This window comes from Panthera onca, chromosome D3, assembly GCF_046562875.1.
Source record: "Panthera onca isolate mPanOnc1 chromosome D3, mPanOnc1 haplotype 2, whole genome shotgun sequence".
NCBI classification, from domain to species: domain Eukaryota; kingdom Metazoa; phylum Chordata; class Mammalia; order Carnivora; family Felidae; genus Panthera; species Panthera onca.
The window spans coordinates 43,843,553-43,861,576 of NC_138350.1; the positions used below are offsets into that span (position 1 = coordinate 43,843,553).

The 18,024-nt window shown below is 34.9% G+C and overlaps 1 protein-coding gene and 1 long non-coding RNA gene across 3 annotated transcripts in view; one reads left to right on the forward strand and one right to left on the reverse strand.

Annotated features, from left to right (window-relative positions):
* MIB1 (MIB E3 ubiquitin protein ligase 1) overlaps positions 1-18,024 on the forward strand; it is a 127,377-nt gene that overhangs the window by 75,583 nt on the left and 33,770 nt on the right. The gene's annotated exons all lie outside the window — the stretch shown is intronic.
* LOC132665837 (uncharacterized) lies at positions 3,713-9,456 on the reverse strand. Of its 2 annotated transcripts, none has more exons than XR_013551268.2 (4): positions 9,328-9,456; positions 8,604-8,780; positions 7,228-7,462; positions 3,713-5,319 (listed from the first exon to the last, which is right to left on the reverse strand). It is a non-coding gene; the product is annotated as an uncharacterized LOC132665837 (long non-coding RNA). The 2 variants fall into 2 exon arrangements; XR_013551269.2 differs by having other exon boundaries at positions 9,167-9,446.

Below are 18,024 nucleotides of genomic sequence, written 5' to 3' on the forward strand. Positions count from 1 at the left end.
ATTGGTTTCCATACAACACCCAGTGCTCATCCCAATAGGTTAAATCATAAAGTTTAAGATAAACTGAAAATTGAAGTGTTTAGGAAATGAGGGACTTTTAAGTATTTTGAATTATTTCACTCTACTGGGGGTAGGGTAGTATATTTAATAGTGCTAATAAGCCTATACAAGAAAGAGAGAGTATCCCACTTAACATTTCTTCAATTCTTGTATAAATTTTGAGAGTTCCCCTGAAAATTTGTATAGTGACTCTTCCAACCAAATGATTGGTGTCAGGTGACATTTAAAAAAAGGGAAAAAAGCCATTGTTATTCTGCAGTAAAGTGATGCTTTAGTTAAAACTACGTGACTTTTTAAATTCTTATTTCTTCAAGATATTTCATGCAGTTGTGACTCTAGATTGCCAGATAAAGAATATGATTCCTTTTTTTTTTAAGGAGGGGTCGCAGGGAGTGGGAGATGGAGAGAGAGAATCTTAAGCAGGCTCCATGCCTAACACAGAACCCCACATGGGGCTCCATCTCAGGACTGTGAAATTGTGACCTAAGCTGAAATTAAGAGTCAGACATTTAACTGACGGAGCCACCCACGCACCCCCCCAAAGAGTGTGATTTTAATTGGACACTGAAGAGTATCAGAAGATGACACAACTTATATATCATTTGAAATTGCAAATTGAAATTAAAATTGCAAAAACAACTGAGGTTGTTTTGAGGCTTTTCATATCAAATTTTTTATTCTTAAAATTTGCTTTTCTTCCTTGCACTGGTCAGTGATATCAGAAGACAGATGAGTCATTTCTGGTGTACTTAGAATTTTTATCTAAAGTCTTTGGCCTTGAGGTGCCTGGGTGTTTCAGTCAGTTAAGCATCTGACTTTGGCTTAGGTCAAGATCTCACGATTTGTGAGTTTGAGCCCCGCATCAGGCTCTATGCTGACAGCTCAAAGCCTGGAGCCTGCTTCAGATTCTGTGTCTCCCTCTTTCTGTCTCAAAACAAACATTAAAAAAGAAATCTTAAAAGTCTTTGGCCTTTACATTTATTTGAGGAAACCAGATTATAGTAAATTATTATTTCCAGAACCTGATGAAATTAACATTTTTGAATAAAATATTAGATGTGATTAGCATGTGTCAACATTTCCCCCTTTCTCGTGTTTTATAATTTATATAACTTGATGAATCTCTTACTTTGAATTATAACATTTTTTTCTTTGTGATCTTTGTTTTATATTATAGTTATACTTCTTTGTATACTTGGCTTAATTGTTGGATTTCATGTATAGTCAATTTTAACTGCAATGGATGGTACTTTAGTTAGTATAATTCTTAGCTAATTGAGGTTTTTCTTTTACTAGTATATATTAGTTCTACAGTAAAATATTTACATCATTGTGAATATAGCCTAATACCAGCACAAATAATTATTTCAATTTATTATGGTTAATAATATGGAAAAGTTTCCAAAATTTATATGTGCATGTATATACATGTGGGATTTAAGTAGCATTCTATTCCTTAGCTTTGCCTTTAGTAAGCAGTAATAATTTTTCAGCAATTAGCTAATAATGTAGTAGAGTTAATTATTGGTAGTGCTTTTTAAAAAGAAAGTGTGATATTCCTGGTTATCAAAAATATGTCTAGATGTCATATATTTTGGAGAATACAAAATCTGGATTTCAAAGTTTCAGATCAATGTGGATTCTAGATTTCAAAGCTAATCTTGATGTTTCCTCATGATGTAACAGTAACTGAAATAAAGACATTAAGAGAGAGTTATAAAGCCATTTCTTTTCTTTCAGAATTGTGGGAGACCATATAAGTTTTTACTCTGAGACACTGAATATTATAGTATCATGGTTTATAAAATTAGGAGCAGTGTAGAATAGCAGTTCCAATGTGTCTTAATACAGTATTTTTTTAATTTCAGGAATCTTAACTGAAAACAATGCTGCGTTTTTATTTTTGATTATTATAGAGAGAGTTTCCATAGAGTTTAGCCATATTATCTTTTCTTATATACAGGCGAAATTTCAGATTTAAATGAAGAGCAGAGATCATTTCTGTTGTTGAAAATGAAAACTAAATTTATTTGAATTAGTATTAATCAACACGTTACTTAGGTACTTTCTGTGAAGGTGTTGCATTTTTAGCTTCCTTTAAGTTTTTAGAGCTCCTTCTCAGGCATGAGAATAAATTAGCAATATTCTCGGCAGAGCTGGCCAAAAACCAGCCAAGTGTTTTGGAGATACTGATACCAGATTGATATTTTGGAGGCACTGTTAATAGTATTATGAAGTTACCTTACATAGTGTTATTTACACATTTTTCTTTAATATAAATTGAGTGTGAGAAATAACAGTAAAATATAAATGGACCACATGATGTAATAATCTTGTGTTTTCAGGTTAGTGCTAAGATAATTTCACAGGCATTTCTTACTGCTTATTCCAACAAAGGCACATACTAAAGCTTACTGAATATGTGAACAACTCGTAATTTTCCCTCTAGAATATTATGATGCCTTCATTTAACTTTTTAAATTCTGAAATCAGGTCTGATAAATGAATGATATTGTGTTGAATATATAAAGATTTGATAGTCCAATCCATATCTTTGTGTTGAATATTTTTCTTTTTTAATAAAATTTGAATATTCTGGGTGCTATATAAAATGTAGCTGAGAGTATTATTAAATGAGACTATACTTATAGTGTGTCCATTTTCTCTTATATGTGCTATGCATCCAGTCTCAAACACTGTGTGGCTTGTAATACATAAATATATTTAATGGACTAATTGAAATGTGATTGATATGAGCAGGAAGGCCTAATAACTTGAATGAAGTGATAAAATTTATATTTATATATATATTTACAGACACACACACACACACACTTTGCCTCCATTCTTTTAAGGGATGGTCTTCACTTTGAAATAGAGGAGTAGTCTCTTGAGGATTGTGTGAACATGTAGAGTTTTAAACTACTACTTGGACATCAGTAACCCTTGATTAACTCCTGAAATGTTTGTTTCCATGTATTAAGGAACATGACATTATCTATGGTTGTATTGTGGTCAGTAAGAAAAACAAAGAGATGTTGGATAACTTGTCATTTTTCTCTTCCTTCATTTTCTCTCCACTGAGAGAGGGAGGCTTGTATGTGTATTTTTTTGTGAAGGACAAAGAAGAAGAGTGAGGAGAGTCATAAGATGTTATTATTAGAAGAGATCCTCATTTTACAACTAAGGAAACCAGTATGTAGAGTTGGAATATCTACACAGTAAAAAGACATGATACTTGGCATTTTCTTTCTTTTCTGAGGTTAAAAACTTTTGTTTTGGGGTTGGAAGAGCTAGATACTGTTTCAGTCTCTGCACAAGATATTCTGCAGTATCATCTCCTTTTTCACCTAACTGAACAATATTCAGGTAAATAGCAGTAAAATTAAATGCTAATCCTATGGAAGATAGTGACCCAACATTTCTAGAGTATTATTATATTTAATGTTATATTTTTCTTTAATTTAGAATATGTGCGTGTCCATGAGAACCACACTGTAGTGCCCCATTATAGTTTCAGTTAGGTTTTGAGTGACCTTCCCAATTCTTTTCTTCCTTTGAAGGAAGTTTCATTTCTTTTATCATGAAGCATAGGCTACATTTCATTACCGTTTCTTTTCTGAAGGATAAGAAATTTGACACCAAGAGAGGATAAATAAGTAAAATTATTTTATTTGCAATCCTTAAGTTGTCCACACATTTTTCATAAAACATTTTATAAACATTGTTAACCACTGTGGTTCTTCCAAGGGGAATTAACAGTAACAAATTATTTGATTGAAACCACAATCCAAATAATGTAAATAAGCTGAAATTCATTTACATGTGATTGATATTTATCAGTGAAACGTTGGCTGTCCTGTAGTAATCAATGCATAGCTACAGCTGGTTGAAGGGGACCAAATCCATTGAAGAGGCGATTTGGTTCCATTTTACCAGCTCTAGCAAAGCATTGCAGTGTTGCTAGTTTGGGATACAAAACAGCAGAGCTGTTTTTTATTTGTATAATTATGGTTATGGACGTTCTACAAATGTTAGAGATTCTCCTATCAGTAGTAGTTCAGTCATTACATGTAAACTTTTCTATTTTGAAGGCACTTTTCCTCCTTCCTACTCGAATGGAACAGAGTCTTTGCCCTTTCATGTTTTGTTGATGTATTAAGGGATTATCAGTGTACACCTTTGTGTAATTCTTAAGTGTGGACAATAACCTGTTTTTAAAACCAACAGCATTTAAAGGAACAAATAGACCTTGATGTATTTCAGAGTACTATTTTCTGTTTGTCTGTAGGCACTGAACCAAGTGAATAAGCTAATAGGGAAGAGCACTAAAGTCATACCTTTCTACTGTGGCTCCTTCAGTATTATACTTGAGGACTAATAGCAAGTTGCTGACAGGGAAGGGATGGAGGAATATGAGTGGCCTTAAGAAAGTACCTCTGCCCTTTGGTTTATAAATAGATCACATGTGTATTCACTGTATTGCTTGGACTTGTGTTGAAAGGCACTACCATGCATGCCAGCTTTTTTCTTTGTTTTTGCTTATGTAGTGTTACTAATCCTAGGTTAGTAATGTAACCCTTTTCAAGTCTGTTTCCCCTGCGGAATTCTCTATCATTTTGCGTACAGATTGCCTAGTTACTTCCATTATCAGCTGAATAATACATTGACTTTTGGTGTACAGCTATAATCAGTGAACTTGAATATTAAAATCAGGTAAGTAATACTTTAAAAGTCAGTAGAGCAGATTTTTGCTATAATGTGATTTCAGTTTTGCATTTCAGAATCAGGGAGGGGATATCCTCTGAAATATACTTGCAGAAATAAAAGTTTGAGAAATTATAGTTGGCCTATAAAGTAATGAATTAAGTACTTTCAGTGAAATGCAGAGTAAAGAAACAGTTAATGTTTTGAACTAAACTGGGAGAAGGTCAACACTAATTCAGGCAATATTTAAACAATTCTCATATTACGTATATTCTGCATCTGTTGGTTGTTACGTATCGTGCTGCTGGTGAAATTAATGTAACTACGATTCTTTCCATTTATTCTAATAGAAATGAAACAGGTGTTAAATTGCGTAGACTTAAGTGCTGAAGATAGCAATAAAACTGACTTCTATTTTTACTGGTTATATGGGAGCTGGTTAGCAGATCCAGTTGCTCAAGTGTGCTTTTGGATGGCAGTACAGTTTCATATACTGGCCATATCGGGGCAAGGAGAGGCCATGGCATTTGATAATGTCAGCATCTGTTATCCCTGTCAGAGAGACAGTTGAAATGTTTGAGTTACACCAGTGTCAGCAGATGCCCAGAGTTTACTGTGTACTCAGTTAAAAATGAACAGCTGATCTAAGTGATGGATGTGACATTTTAGAGTGATTGAAAATACTCTTAGATATGTTAAGTTAAACTTGTAAGCACTAGAATCAGTATATAATCATACTTTTTAAAGTGAATAATAGGTGCTGTCATTTTTTTCCTAAGGATTATGTACTCTTAATATTATAGCAATGAGAGTCTTAGTCACTGGGCTGTTTCAAAATAATTATTAAAAACTTGTATACCTATAGAATAATGAATATTATCGTTCATTATAAAGCATGAGTATAGTAATACCCTTTGAATAGTTTTATAGAGGAACCTGTATTTTTGACATACATATTTTCAGTAGTTAACTGTAGTTAACTGTAGTTAAAACCTCATAGCCATTTCTGTTCAACTTGTGACATGTAAAAATTTTAAACATCATTTCGCTTTTCATATATGTCTGAAATTATAACTTTTAGTAAGAAATGATTAGAATACATGAATATAAATATTAGGTTTTTTTTCTAAGTCTATCATAGTAGCTTGAAACAGGTACTGCTTATAAAGTATTGCCAGCAGCTTTATGATTTTTATTAATAGCTGTATAAAATAAATTTTGTGTAAAATACAAAAAAAGTGTTTTAATATCTCCAACATAGTATAAATAGTGGGCCTATCATGTTGGTAAAAATTGAATTGCGATTGCATAGTACCAGTAAAAGATGATTATTCTGTGTAAATTGATTTCTTAACTATAGTGTTTTCATTTGCTTTGGGGAAAGCAAGATCAAGGATAGTATAGATAATAAATTAATTTCTTTTAAATATTTGGCAATCTATTACCAATTTGCCCTGTTAACTTACAACTGTGGCCCAGAATGTGTCATTTTTCCTGCATAAATTTTATATTTTAATTTATTCTAAGTAATAATTTAGCATTTAAAGTGAAGACTGGGTTAAGGACCTGATTAACTTGGTGATTAACACCACCACTTTTTTTTTTTTTTTTTGAGAGTAGAATGTGTTACTTAAAAGATAGTCTTTTAGAATTATGACTATGTAGTTTTCAAAAAAGAAAGCCTAAAATTACAAAACTTGCTTCAGAAAGTCCTCTAATATTAGCAGACTATAAATTAATCAAAATATGAAGAGCAGTTGTTGAAATGTAATGGAGTTAAGCTTTTGTCATATCTTATTTTTCTTAACAAATCAGTTGATCCTACTAACGTGATATCATATACTTCAGTTAAGGTCGAATTGTGGAGACAGAAACTGGGTCATGTGTATGTATCCCTCACTCATTTTGCTAGTAATACTCGTTTCTTTTCATGATCAAATTTTAATCATGTACATACTTAATTTAAAAATGTAAAAGGTAGTATATTTTAAACTTAAAATATTTAAAAGGAGTTTTATGATAATTTAAAATCTCCTTCAAACTCTTTTTTCTTCACAAAATAGAAATCTTAGCAGCATTTTGTTTCCATCTAAAAGTAGTAGGTACATTTTTATGGTGTTAGTATTGCCAAAGGTCATCTCTTTGATACTAGGTTAATTTACTGTATGAAGGTCATTCACATAGAAAGAGAAGCAAAGGCTTCTTTTAGCTGCAGTTTAGTTCCCTCTTGGCAGTTTATTGCCTACCAAAAATACATACTTCTTTACATTCCATAGCATTGTATGTTCATATGGGTACATAAAGAAGTATGTACTCTGAGTAGGTTTCACTAAGTTGTTAGCTGTAAAAACATGAAATGTTTTATTTTCCCATTTGTTAGTAAAACATTGAGCTTACTGATACAGAGCAATAATAGATCATTTGCAGAGACTATCAAAGACTAAACTATAACAGATTTACCTGAATCATAGCATTAGTGCCTTTTATGGTTCCTTGTTCTTGGTAGACATAGACATGTCTAAACACTAACCAGTTATCTGTTGAACTTTGTCCTGGTCTGGTTGTTTTTGCCAGAGATTCATAGAATCAGTGGAGTTTTTACAGAGTATACTTCAGAAATTGGGAAGATCAGCCTAATGTTTCTTCATAGTCTTCAGAGAGAATTTCTTCTTATTTTGTAGTTTGCTTCTAGATCCTACAAGTAGATAGTAATGAATTCAGTGCAAATTCTTTTATAAACTGGATATTACAAACTAGATACTATTGAAACTTAACCAGTTAACCAATTAGTACTTCTTCTGATTGACTCTAAAGTTGAAAGAATAGGGAGAAAACTAGAACTTTTTAGAGTGTGAATGAACTGAATTTTTAAAGGTGATGAATTTTTTGTTAGTTTTTTTTTAAAGGTCACAGATAAGAATTCTTGATTATTTGAAAACTTCTTTGTCATTCCTTTATTAGTTACTTCCCTGAATTTTGCGTTTTGGTGCTTTGAGTTGAATACCCATTCGAATAGATATATAAATAGCTAATTTTGATGAGTTTGGTTCTTTTGATTCTTCAATTTTTTTAATATAAAGGAAAACTACCGGAACAGTCAACTTTTCTAAAGTCTCACTTTTAAAAGAACTGAAAGGTTCTTAGTGCTTAGCCTGTGAGCACTTGGGTTTGAGCTTCATCATTTAGCTTAAAAAGACATTATGGTTGGTAAGTTGCTTTTAATTATTGTGGTATTAAAAGGTTAATTTAAAAGAACACCATAAGAAATGTTCATATTTGGGGAATGCAGGGAAAACAGAATTTCTGCAGCCTGTGATAAAGAGCGAGTGCAGCTCCTGGAGAGCACGTCAGAGCACAGCAGTAAATGGCCCTGCTCCATAGCAGTTTCAGCAACGCAGCAGTAGAATTTACCATGCACGGTCTGATTTATTTTTGTGACCAACCCAAAGTGAGCATTAAAAACTATTTTGTGATCTACCAAGACTCTTGGTTCACTAAACCTTGAAATAGTTAGTAGTTTTTAAAGGGTAGCCTACTTTGCAAGCAGGATTTATTAAGGATGCAAAATCATCGTTTAATCTGAAACAAGAAAGACCCAATCTTTAGTAATGTAGGTGATAGTAATGGATTTGTACATTTTTGAGATCAAGAATTATCTGTCAACATATTTGAACAACATTTCTTTTTATACTACATAAACTATCTACTTGAACTGTGAAGTTAGGCAATGCCCAGATAGAATTTAACAATAGAAACATGTATTGAGCCAATAATAGGTAAGCATGCAGAAAGTCATAAGCATCCTTAAAAGTGCAGACCTCATCATGCTCTGTTACCTGGTAAGCTTAGTGCCATGCAGCATTTGCAGGAGGAAGAGAGATGGTGACCTAAAGAGTCACATCAGCAGCAGCCATTTCATCTTGATTGTTCCTTCACTCTGTTCGCTGATTCAGCACTTCTTTTCATGAGCCGAGAGAAGTAAGGGGGCTGTATCAGTGAATGCAGAACCTCACCTTTTAAGATACATTTGAAAAACAGATGAACGAACAAACAAAAAAATAAGCTTTTTCCTCTCCCTTGCCTTTACCTTAAAAAAAAAACAAAACTGCAATAAAATTGAATCACAGTTGGCCATTTGATTTGCAATGTCATATTACCAGTATTGCACAGATAGGAGTACCTTGTATCTGCTGTATAGAAAGTTAAGCAACCAAGGAAGGTTGCTGTAACGGCCAAGAAAATGAACCTCGCTTATTTTTCAGATGAAATGCTTCAGAAGAGGGGAGAAAGTTGCAGAAGAAGTTAATTTTATAATCTAAAAAAGACAAAAAACCAAAAACCAAAACACACCTCACTCCCCCCAAGTAACTAAACATTCACCCTATTTTCCTTTGCCCACCAGAATACATTGGGTTCTTCTGACTTCGCAGGAAATATTCTGTATCTTTCTTGCTGTGAAGTTTTTTGTTTGTTTGTTTGTTTTTTGGTTTTTTTTGTTTTTTTTTTTTTTTTTTGGTTTTTAGTTTCCAAGATTAATTGGTAGATCTGTATTGAAGCCACCTTGTCATATCCAGAGGTCAAGTCTGCAAGCAAGGTCAGGACTTCCACATGGTCACTACAGAGGTTAACTTATATTCTTCCCTCAGTGGCCACGGGCTAAACTGTTACAGCTTTATAGGCAGCTAAGCATTTGAAACATGCACTCCCAGGCAAACAGGCTCTCTTGTGCCTCTCTCTTCCCTGACCATATTTAGTCAACCATAGCAAAAAATAGCCTCTCAGCTGTCGATTGTCGATCCAAAAGCTGAGGAAGCCTCTATCTTGCTTTCTGCCTATTGATTGTTCATCCTGCGGTCCAAACACTGCTTTGCCATTTGTTCTGCCCTTTTTTTTTTTTTTTTTTTTTTTTTAAAGCACTGCCAAATAAAGCGGTCTCTCATGTTTCTACTTACATTTCCCAGATTTTCACTGAGCTTGCGCTGAGTCTAGGAAAGCCTGATGCGGCTGTCACTATACTTAGAAGCACTGAAGAGAAAAAAGGGAAGAGGAAAAATATTACTCTGGCTAGTTGCAAGACAGTCTTTAGACAGATCTGGAACAAGTAAAATCCCTCTGCTGCCAAAATATATTTCATAACCTAATTTTTTGTTGGTAAAAAATATTGTGGAAGATGATATTTTACATAACTAAAGGCCTAAAGAGATTTTGCAGGGTTATCTTTAGAGCTAATTGTTGCTACACATGCTTTTTACATTTAATGAATAATATTTGAATGGAAAATATGTAGAAATGGTAAGTAGAACTTACATATTAAAGGTGGAGAGAGATTATTAAGGAAGAAAAGAGTAGTGTGTAAAAGAAATCTTGGAAAAATGCTACTTAAACTTTTAATTCAGTGTCAATTTTAGTTAATTTTTTGTAGTGCTTAGATGAGAAATGCTCTGGAATGTTTTTGAGTTATTGTGTACTTTTATATTGAAATTATATTTACCTATAGAACTATTAAAATGCATTTTATTAATTCTATCTCATTTTCAAATGTGAAGTGGTTTTTTTCCCCCCTCCTGTCAACGTTGCCATTCCTCTAAAATTTCCTGAAATAACATTTAGGCATGATCATTTCTACATATCAGAGATTATAAAATAGTCATTAACCTAATCTGTAATATTGCTGCACAGTGTATGCTTCAAAGGAAAAGTACTTTTGCTCTAAATTTTAATGGCATATTCACAATAAATTATAATGTTGAAATTTATTTTTTTAACCAAGGAGGGAAAAAATATTATACATCAAATCTAATGAACTTGTAGAGATATAATTTGAGATTTTACAAACCTAAAAATGCCCAAGAGAAACCTTGTTCTTCCCTAAACAAAACCTATATCTTATTCCTAATTCAAATAATATTCTGTTAAGTATTTATTCAGTTAAGAATCAAGAAAAACTATTACCAGTTTTTTAAGCTCGTCCTCCTACAAGGAAATTTTGTTCTTGACATTCTTTTTGTCTTTAGCATTTAATACCTTAGCAGGTGAATTATTTTGGATGGCTATTTTAAAATAGTGACATTTTTTTCCCACTTCCCCTCCCGCATGGTATTCTGTTAAAAGTTACAGAGAGGGAAGGAGGCAAACCATAAGAGACTCTTAAAAACTGAGAATAAACAGAGGGTTGATGGGGGGTGGGAGGGAGGGGAAAGTGGGTGATGGGCATGGAGGAGGGCACCTGTTGGGATGAGCACTGGGTGTTGTATGGAAACCAATTTGACAATAAATTTCATATTAAAAAAATAAAAATAAAATAGTGACATTAAGAATGCTTCTGTAGACATTTGGTAATTTTAAAGAGTCAGTTTTTGTAGATATTGGAATACTTTTACACATCTTGAGAGAAGATGATATACGTGTCTCAGTTTAAGATAGGTTAATTTTCAGGTTTCTAAATTGCCTCATTTTTTTCTAACCATTTTGTAGTAGTGAAAGCTTTTTTTTTTTTTTTTTAAGCAAACACCTGTAGTGCTGGGAACTCTTCTAACCCCTTTCAAATTTTCATAACAACTTCTTTGAGACAGGATTTGTGATTTTTCTCACACTTTATACATGAGGAAACTGAGGCATAGAAGTTAAGTAACCTACTTAACTCATCATCCATTCAGCTTGCTAGTGCCAGAATTTGAACCCAGATAGTTTGGCTTCAAACTTTGAGCTCTTTACCACCGTGCCATGCTGTTGCTCTGATTTGTAATCATGAAATAATTCCTAATGAATTACCACTTTTGGGGACTTGAGAGTATACCCAAAATTTAATAGGCTACTAATATCCTTGTCTCTGTTATATTCAGAAAATGATTATTCATTTGATTGTTTCTTCGGTTCCATTCAACAAAACTTTGAGCTCCTTACATTAGGCATACAAAAGAGATAAAAAGCTAAGTAAAACGGGTTTCCCTGGCTTAAAACATAGAAGGAGAAATAACTGACTGGTCATTTAAGAGATAATTTTGGTTGTGTTTAATGATTGAGTACTCAGCTATACAACTCTTATGCGGCCTGCATTGTTACATATCTCTTTCTCATTTTGAGCTAAATTTTACTACAGTACCAAATTCCTGCTTAATGAAATTAAGTTAAATTAATGAAGCTTTTAATTGTGGCATACATAAAATAAGAGTTTGTGGGGAAAAAATAAAAGCCCCCCCCCCCCAAATAATTGAAAACATCTAAGTAATGTCTATTCACTGTAGTTCTCTCCTCTACTTACAGCTAGATAAAAGAAAATAAAAACCAGCGATATTAATTTTTTAAAGTGATTCCCATGGGTAGCATTTTGGTATATATCCTCCTAGGCTTCTTGTCTGCATCCATTCAGATAGGAATGGCTAATGAACAAAAATATGTTTAGAATGTCACGTACTAATCTGCTTTTAGTTCGCCCTGAAGAACTTCTGCTGGGGATCAATCAACTTTTTTAGTAGGTTCCTTTTATGAATTCTGGACCAACTGGTTTTATTATTTGAGGAGTTGTTCATTACCTTAGCATTTATTGAACACCTAGTATGTGCTATAGTGCTATTCTAATGTCTTTTTACATTAAATAATATTAACATGTAAAGCCTCCATAGGTTAGCTACTTTTGTTTGTTTGGAAAAATGTTCGCCTATCTCTGAAGAAAGATTGTAAGGCATGGCAGGCCCTAAAAATGGACCCAGTGCCATTTGACTGCTACATACCAATGTGGACAGCTGCTTGTCCCCTCTACTTCTTAGAACTCATTTGTTCATCATTCAGCAAACGTTTGAGTATTACCATGTGCCAGGGATTATGCTAGGCACCACTATTAGTTGTTCCGGAACTTAATGCTTCTTTGGCACTATTCACAAATGCCTGCTTAACTGGTCGTAAGATCTTATCTTTAAACCATCCATGTCCTTAACCTCTTGGAAAACAACCAGATTGAGAAGTAAAGAAGAGTGTTTGGGCATTAGGAAAAATACCTCCAAATCTCATATACTGTGCTTCACAGGTGAGAGTCTGTTGACTCAATAAAATTATTTTTTTAAGTTTGTTTATTTATCTGCGGGCGGTGGCAGAGAGAGGAGAGAGAGAATCAGCACGGAGCCTGACATGGGGCTCGAACTCCCCAACCATGAGATCATGACCTGAGCCGAAACCAAGAGTCTGGATGCTTAACTGACTGAACCACCCAGGTGCCCCAATAAAATTACTGATGGATTGAACTGGTAACACCCTTATCTCTGCCGCTCTGTGGACCTCAGTGATTGTAGTGTAAGTCTCCTCTTCATTAACTACAGTGCTGCAGGGGACACCTGCAGTGGCCTTCCTGGCTATATTGTAGGCTCCTCAGATTGTCCACCCCACTTAAGTGGGACTAATTAACAGAGAATGGGTTTGTTCTGAAGTGAAAACTGTTCTCTGAAAGTCTAAATTTTGCATTTTAATACTAGGATTTAATTTACTTTGTAGAATGTGATCTAGAAGGGACTGGGATCTTTTTTGGCACTTCTAACTTCTTTTGTTCTCACAGTTCAGTTATACATTTTGTACTGAGAGGAAAAAGCAAAAAGACACAAGGGAGTGAGGGAGGAGAGAGAGGCAGTGGGCTTTCAAGAATACGTGTCTCTTTCTGTTTGAGTACCACGCTACTCTTCTGAGCCATTGGCTCTTATTTCTTAGAGACTTCAGCTTTCTCCGGTTCTTTCACTGAGGAGATGCAAGCCTGGGAGAACAAGTTAGTGATGGTTCCATCTCAGTGGATAGCTTATGCCCAGAGAAGGAACTGCTCCTCTTTCCCTTTCTCTCCTTTGAGTTATTGGCAGTATAATATGGGAAGGTACTTCTGAAACAGGAATACAAGTCAGTGGGAAACATGGTGTCATAAGAACCATCTTCTCAAGGAGATCTAGTCAATAATGTGACTTGAAAAAAAAATAAACCTCATTAGGGGCACCTGGGTAGCTCAGTTAGTTAAGCGTCTGACTTTGGCTCAGGTCATGATCTCACAGTTTGTGAGTTTGAGCCCACTTTGGGCTCTGTGCTGACAGTTCAAAGCCTGGAGCCTGCTTGGAATTCTGTGTCTCCCTCTCTCTCTGCCCCTCCCTTGCTTGCACTCTGTCTCTCTCTTAAAAATAAACATTAAAAACAAACAAACAAACCAAAAAAACCTTGATGAGATTAGCATAAACCACACCTTGGAATGCAAAACTTACTGTCGTATTTATATATATTGACTATAAGAACTAAGGTAGAAAATACAAAAGATTTTAATATAGTAAGCCTAAATATTATTTTAGTGTTTTGACTTACTTTTAAAATCAAACTAATGTATATGTGTAGTTAAGTCAAATACTACTACAAAGCTTATAATGAAAGGGAACTGTGTTCTGCTTTATCCTTCTTCATCCCTTTGTCTACCCCCCACCCAATAACTTCCAGCTTATCCTGCAGTTTTCTTTTTTTTTCTTTTCTTCTTTTTTTTAATGTTTAATTTTGAGAGAGACAGAGCGTGAATGGGGGAGGGGCAGAGAGAGGGAGACACAGAATCGGAAGCAGGCTCCAGGCTCTGAGCTGCCAGTGCAGAGTCCGACGCTGGGCTCAAACCCACAAACCATGAGATCATGACCTGAGCCGAAGTCGGACGCTCAACCAGCTGAGCCACCCAGACGCCCCTATCCTGCAGTTTTCTTAAATTATCAATTGTAGACATTGTCTGCTGATTTCATGTCATGGAAAAAGAAGATTTAAAACTCTTGACATTGTCTATTATCCCCATGTCTCTCAACATAGTCCTATCACAACTTTTGTTTAAATCAGTAAGTGTTTACATTATCTTATGATTACGTATTGTTTTTAATAAAAATTTCCCCCCCCATATGTTATACTTGTATCTTCTCAACTCTAAAAGAATCCTAAAACCTTTTAAATTCCATTTCTCACATGGTCACATGTGTAGCGTACTAGATGTTTGGCATTAGCATCATGATTATGCCAGATCTAAACATTCAGTAGTATAATGTGGTACCAGTACTTTTCCCAGTTAAGAATCTGAGTCAAAGTTACATAATATCTGGTTTTTTTTTTTTTAAGAGTTTGTTTTTAAGTAATTTCTATACCCAATGTGGGGCTCGAACTCACAACCCTGAGATCAAGAGTCACATACTCTACCAATTGAGCCAGCCAGGTGCCCCAGTATGTAGTATTTTATTTTATTTTATTTTATTTTATTTTATTTTATTTTATTTTTTTCTGGTTTATTTATTTATTTATTTCAATATATGAAATTTATTGTCAAATTGGTTTCCATATAACACCCAGTGCTCATCCCAAAAGGTGCCCTCCTCAATACCCATCACCCACCCTCCCCTCCCTCCCACCCCCCATCAACCCTCAGTTTGTTCTCAGTTTTTAAGAGTCCCTTATGCTTTGGCTCTCTCCCACTCTAACCTCTTTTTTTTTTTTTTTTTTCCTTCCCCTCCCCCATGGGTTTCCGCCAAGTTTCTCAGGATCCACATAAGAGTGAAAACATATGGTATCTGTCTTTCTCTGTATGGCTTGTTTCACTTAGCATAACACTCTCCAGTTCCATCCACGTTGCTGCAAAGGGCCGTATTTCATTCTTTCTCATTGCCACGTAATACTCCATTGTGTATATAAACCACAATTTCTTTATCCATTCATCAGTTGATGGACATTTAGGCTCTTTCCATAATTTGGCTATTGTTGAGAGTTGTAGTATCTTATTTTAATCCACCAAATCAGGAAGGTTGGATTGATTATTTATTTATTTATTTATTTATTTATTTATTTATGTTTAGTGTTTATTTATTTATTTAGAGAAAGCACAAGCAGGGGAGGGGCAGAGAGAGAGGGAAGCAGAATCCCAAGAAGGCTCTGAGCTGTCTGCACAAAGCCCCGATGCAGGGCTCGAATTCATGAATTGTGGGATCATGACTTGAACCGAAATCAAGAGCTGGATGCTTAACCAACTGAGCCACCCAGGCACCCCTGTAATCCTTACAATTACTGTAAACAAATGACAGCAGGAAACCTTAGCTTTGTATGAGGTTTGTGAGTGGGATTTAGGGGTTTGTAGACTCTCTCAAAATTGTAGGTAGATAGATATATATATGTGCATTTCTCTGGAAGGAAGTCCATAGTTTTCCATAGATTTCCAAAGAATTCTGTCACCCCTTAGCAATGATACAACTTCAGTAACAACCACTGAAAGCTGTCTTTAAGCTATGATTCTCAATATACTTTGGGTTATAAACCTGTTTTAAAATCTGATAAGAGCTATAAACTTCCAAATTTAAATACAATTTTAGAAGATCTTGGATCCTCCAGAGCCTGTCAGCCTGTGCTGAGATTTCTTGGGCTTCCTTCATGGGATTCAAAGACGGCTACCTTTTAAAAAAAAAAAAATTTTTTTTTAATGTTTCATTTATTCTTGAGAAAGAGAGAGAGAGAGAGCGTGTGCGTGCATGAGTTGGGGAGGAGCAGAGAAAGAAGGAGACACAAAATCTGAAGCAGGCTCCAGGCTCTGAGCTGTCAGCACGGAGCCCAACGCAGGACTCGAACTCACAAGCCGTGAGATCATGACCTGAACCGAAATAGGACACTTTACCGACTGAGCCCCCCAGGAACCCCTAAAGATGGCTACTATTAAGGAAACATATCCTGGGTCATGTTAGGGTTTATTCTCATTATTTTAGAGACTTATATAGTTTCCTTTATACACACTCTTATTCTGTATCTTCAGCCTGTTTTTCTATATGTTTGTAACATTTCTGTATTTCAGATTTTTATCTTTAATGTATATCATCTTAGGAAGAACTATCCCGATATGTATCTTACTATCATCTCTTGCCCTTTAATATTCTGTTGGCGCAATTTTAAAAGTGTTTCTGTTTTTACTTTCTTTGTTAGGAGGGGGGAAAGATCTGTAGTCTAATGTGTGTGTCAATGGTGTCCATGCCAAGTCCAGCACTTTATAGCAGCAGTTATTTTCTCAGTCTTAAACAAAATAGTGGCTAAATATATTAGGGGAGGGTTTTTCCAAATTATGAGTTTTCTACATAAAATCTTTCTGTTAAGAAAAATTACTGGCAGGCACCTGGGTAGCTCAGTGTTTAAGCATCCCATTTTTGATTTCAGCTCAGGCAGTGATCTCAAGGTTAGTGGGATTGGCAGCACAGAGCCCGCTTGAGAGTCTCTCTGTCTCTCTTTCTCTGCCCCTCTCTCACTTACACACAAGCAAGTGTACTCTCTGTCTCTCTCAAAATAAACATTAAAAAAAAAGTTACTACCATATAGTAAATCACATTCCTTTTTTTTTTTAATTTTGAGAGAGAGAGTGTGTGTGCACATGTGCGAGTGGGGCAGAGGGGCAGAGAGAGAATCTTAAGCAGGCTCTATGCTCAGCACAGAGCCCATCAGGGGACTTGATCCCACAACCCTGGGATCATGACTGGAGCTGAAATCGGGAGTTGGACACTGAACCGACTGAGCCCGTGGTGCCCCAAGAAAAGTTACTTCTAATTTTACTTTTCTTTTTTGAGAGTGGGCTAGGTTTTTCTTTAAGACACATCATTTCTTTAAATTTTTTTTTTTTTTTTTTGAGTGTAGATGAAACACAGTGTTACATGACTGTCAGGTGATTTAGCATCTCTATACATTATGCTGTGTTCACCACAAGTGAAGATACCATCTGTCCCCATACGGTGCTGTTAATTATTGACTCTATTGTCTATAATGTACCTTTCATTCTATGACTCATTCATCCCATAACTGTAAGCCCAGATCTCCCACTTCCCAACCCCATGTCCCCTTCTCTTCTGGCAACCATCAGTTTGTTCTCTGTATTCGTAGGTCTGATTCTGCTGTTTGTTTGTTTATTCATTTGCTTTTTAGATTCCACATGTAAGTTAAATCACATTCTCTAATGTATTTAACTTAGTGTAACATCCTCTAGGTTCATTCCTGATGTCACAAATGGCAAGAGCTCATCCTTTTTATGCTGGGTAATATTCCATTGTATATATGTACCACATCTTCTCTATCTGTTTATCAGTGGACACCTGGATTGCTTCCATATCTTGGCTATTGTGAATAATGATGCAGTAAACAGGAGTGCATATATCTTTTCTTTGGGTAAATACCTGGTAGTAGAATTATTGGATCATATGATATTTTTAGTTTTAGTTTTTTGAGGAACCTCCATACTGTTTTCTACAGTGGCTA